Source organism: Alligator sinensis, unplaced genomic scaffold (assembly GCF_000455745.1).
Source record: "Alligator sinensis unplaced genomic scaffold, ASM45574v1 scaffold1596_1, whole genome shotgun sequence".
NCBI lineage: Eukaryota > Metazoa > Chordata > Crocodylia > Alligatoridae > Alligator > Alligator sinensis.
In genome coordinates, this window is record NW_005843481.1 from 73177 (window position 1) to 77659 (window position 4483).

Below are 4483 nucleotides of genomic sequence, written 5' to 3' on the forward strand. Positions count from 1 at the left end.
CAGTGGCACGGGGCAGAAACTGCTACTTAGTATGGAGCAAAAGCAGCCTCTCCCAGTGCCGGCAATTCCTGGTGCATCTGCCCAGAGCCTGCACGGTGCTGTCCTGGGTCTGCTGTACACTGCCACCGCTGACCTGCTGGGCAGGTTGGAGATGGTGGGACATGGTGGAGACTCAGGGAAGCCCTATACCTGGAAGCACTGGTGGCAGGATGGCCCGCATTTGTCCCATGCTGACCAGCATTTTCTCTCCCACTCTGCCATTGCTTAGCCCAGACAGCGAGCTTGCAGCTGGTGCAGAACACATGGGATCAGGGCTGCGCACACTGGTACCTGCTGCTTTGGCCCAGTTGTCAGCAGCTGCAAGGAGTTGCTGCTTCCCCTTGTGCCTGGAAATGCAGCCTAACTGCAGAGCCATACTAAGGAACCCTCTGTGGGCTGGACAAAGCCCCTCCGAAGGCTGGATGCAGCCCACGGGCCATGTTTTGCCCAGCCCTGCTGCAATGTGTCCAGGCAGGTGTTGTTCCCGTTCCCATTCTCTGAAATTGAACAATGTAGAAACAAGCAACTGTTCCCTCCTTCTCCTTCTAGTGACATGTGTTAGGGGACAGGCAGGTTTGCTGTCTTGATTGTCGTCCCACATGTACTTTCCATGGGCCATGATCTTAAGTTTCCATCGTCGCTCAGCAATGTAAGAATTTATTTCCAAGCCCAAGTAAGCGATAGCTCTGTAACACCATCTCCTAAGGTATGATGGGATTTGTAGTCCCCCATTGAAATCATCATGGTTTACAGAGGTTCTGTGTAGCCATTCCTGTTGGTCAAGAATGAAACTGAGACTGTCCTTGGCTTCTAGTTGGGTTGACCTGGAACCTGGGAAGAGTTTCAGCACAGTCTCTGGCTGCATTAGATGACTCCATGGCACGGGTGGGATTCATAAGTATTCAGGTTGTGGAGAGTAAATGAATCCCCTATGGTTTGCATCAGAATTCCCCCCTTCCTGTTTCCTCTCTGGGGCCTTGAGTGTCACCAAGCCTGAGACTCAGCATAGCGTCCTGGTTCTGGTTCATGCCAAGGCCTAAGACACTTTCAAGACTCCTGTGACATGGATGCCATCTGGGACCCATCAGCAGAGGAAAGCTCCATGGGTGCATTCCCTGCACAAGAGCTTTCCCTGGAAGCAGGCAGGAAGCACAGTCTTGCTTCTCTCAGAAGGCAGAGCCACAGATCTACATCTTCCCCTTGTCCTCAGCTCATTAGAGCTTGAGGCTATTCAGGCACTGCCCTAATGCACATGTCCCACGTGTGCTTGTCCCAGCAGGGCTTGAGGCAATGGCCTGAACAGCTGGGGCAGAAACTCTGAGAGTCTAGCTTTTGATCTGCACCAAGTCAGGAACTTTAGCCCAACACTGGGACCTGTCCCTCCCTCACCCCCAGCACTTCAGCTTCTGGCAGGAAGACCTTGTTTTCTTGAGGGAACACAATGTGAAGGTCCAAGCCTGCTCTAAGGCCCATCCCAACAGAAGGAATAGCAATGTCTGCCCTTTGCCAGGAACGTAGGGACTAATCTGGAGTTTCTCTTCCCCATGCAGGAGGTGCCAGGCTGCTGAGCAGAGCTGAGGAGCAGCCATCTGTGGAAGGATCTGCAGACCTGGAGCCACCACGGACTTCCCCAGGGAGTTTGGGTGAGATGGACTCTGTGAGACCTGAGAAAGATCCATGGCACAAGAGTCAGGGGAGGCCCCAAAAGCAGAAGAAGAATCTAGCGATGAACCAGGTAACATTTCCAGTTGGGCATGAAGGTGGAGAAGAGGCAAAACCTAGAAAGATCCCTGGGTGCAGGGAAGAATTTGTGAAGCTGAAGCTGAAGCTGAACCTGTTCAGCCTCAGCAAGAGGAGGCTGAGGGGGGACCTGGTGGCTGCCTACAAGCTCATCAGGGGAGATCAACAGCAAATAGGCAGAGCCCTTTTCTCCCCAGCACCACCTGGGGTGACAAAGAACAATGGTCATAAGCTGATGGAGAATAGGTTTAGGTTAGAGATCAGAAGGCAATATTTTACAGTTAGGGTGGCTAAAATCTGGAACCAGCTACCCAGGGAAGTGGGCCTTGACCCTACCTTGGGCAAATTCAAGAGGAGTTTGGATGATCACCTGTCTGGGGTCTTGTGAACCCAGCATTCATTCCTGCCTGTGGCAGGGGGTCAGGCGAGATGATCTGTTCAGGTCCCTCCTGACCCTAGCTACTGTGAAACTATGAAACTATGAAGCTGAGAGAAGTAAAGAGCCACTGGAAAGATGCACTGCATGCAAGCAAAGGCAGTGTTGAGGGCCTCAGAGGTAAGCAGGAGCTCACTTACAAACACAGGGGCAGAGCTCACCCCTATCTGAAGGTCAAAAACCCTTTAAGTGCCCATCACTCCTGGCTGTTCACAAGATAAGGTACACTGGGGAGAAGTCCCATGTATGTACCAAGTGTGGGAGGACCTTCATCTGCCTCTCTGCCCTTGTTGCTCACTGCCAGACCCATTCTGGAGGGCTACCCCACCACTTTACTAAATCAGGGAAGAGCTTTGTGTGCCCCACAGACCTGCTCAAATACCTACATGTGTAGTGGGGGAAGTGTCAGAGACAGCTGTGCCAAGAGTGGTAAGACCTTCACCTCTTTTTTCTCCATTTCAGGACTGGTGCATCCACCTAGGGAGGATCACTCACCACTGCACTGAGTGCAGGAAGAACTTCATCTGCTTGCAAGATCTGTCCCAGCAAGAGTGTGTGCAGCACCACTGCACTAAGTGTGGGAAGAGATTCAGGCAGCTGTCCAAACTGGCAAGGCACTGGTGCATGCACACAAAAGAGAAACCACATCAATGCTCAGAGTGTGGGAAGCACTTCACTCTCTCCTCCAGCCTGGCTAGGCACCAGCTTATCCACACAGGGGAGAAGCCACATCAATGCTCAGAGTGCGGAAAGAGTTTTACTCAGTCCTCCAGCCTGGCTCAGCACAAGCAAAGCCACACAGGGGAGAAGCCATATCAGTGCTCAGCGTGTGGGAAGAACTTCACTCTCTCCTCCAGACTGACTCGGCACCAGCAGATCCACAGAAGCGAAAAGCCACATCAGTGCTCAGAGTGTGGGAAGAGGTTCACTCACTCCTCCAGCCTGGCCCAGCACCAGCGTATCCACACAGGGGACAATCTACATCAGTGTTCAGAGTGTGGGAAGAATTTCACTCACTCCTCCAAGCTGGTCAGGCACCAGCGTATCCACGCAGGGGTGAAGCCACATCAGTGCTCTGAGTGTGGGAATAGCTTCACTCACTCCTCAAGCCTGGCTCAGCACCAGCTGATCCACACAGGCAGAGGGGAGAAACCCTATCAGTGCTCAGAGTGTGGGAAGGGCTTCCCTCTCTACTCCCACCTGGCTCGTCACCAGCGTATCCACACGGGGGAGAAGCCACATCAGTGCTCACAGTGTGGGAAGAGATTCACTCGGTCCTGCTACCTGTCTCAACACCAGCATATCCACACAGGGCAGAAGCCATATCAGTGCTCCAAGTGTGGGAAGAGCTTCACTCTCTCCTCCACCCTGGCTAAGCACCAGCGTATCCACACAGAGGAGAAGACACATCAGTGCTCAGAGTGTGGGAAGAGCTTCACTCAGGCCTCCACCCTGACTCTGCACAAGCGTATCCACACAGGGGAGAAACCCCATCAGTGCTCAGAGTGTGTGGGAAGAGCTTCACTCTCTCCTGCACCCTGCCCCAGCACCAGTGTATCCACACAAGGCAGAAGACATATCAGTGCTCAGAGTGTGGGAAATGCTTTACTCAGGCCTCCCAACTGGCTCGGCACCAACGTATCCACACAGGGGAGAAGGCCCATCAGTGCTCTGAGTGTGGGAAGAGCTTTACTGCCTCCTCCTCCCTGGTTCGGCACCAGCGTATCCACAATGGGGAGAAGCCACACGAGTGCTCTGAGTGTAGGAAGAGCTTCACTCACTCCTCCAGTCTGGCTCAGCACCAGCGTATCCACACAGGGGAGAAGCCACATCAGTGCTCAGAGTGTGGGAAGAGTTTCACTCGCTCCTCCGACCTGGCCCGGCACCAGCGTATGCACACAGGGGAGAAGCTAGTAGCTCAAGGGAAGTGACTCTTCCCCTCTATTCAGCACTGGATAGGGCAAGTGTGGAGTTGTGTGTCCAGTCATGGGCCCCCACTACAGAAAGGATGTGGATGCAGTGGAGAGTCCAGCAGAGAGCAGAAAAAGTGGTGAGAGGGCTTGGGAACATAACTTATGAGGAGAGGCTGTGGGAAATGGACTTATTTCAGAGTATCATAGTATCATAGTAGCTAGGGTCAGGAGGGACCTGAACAGATCACCTAGCCTGACCCCCTGCCACAGGCAGGGATGAAAGCTGGGTTCACAAGACCCCAGACAGGTGATCACATAAACTCTTTTTGAATTTGCCCAATGTCGGGGTGAGGCG

At 53.3% G+C, this 4483-nt stretch overlaps 1 pseudogene; it reads left to right on the forward strand.

The window, feature by feature from the left end:
• The window catches only part of LOC102382707, a 71047-nt pseudogene extending 66646 nt beyond the window's left edge, over positions 1-4401 (forward strand).
• The last annotated feature ends 82 nt before the right edge of the window (positions 4402-4483 follow it).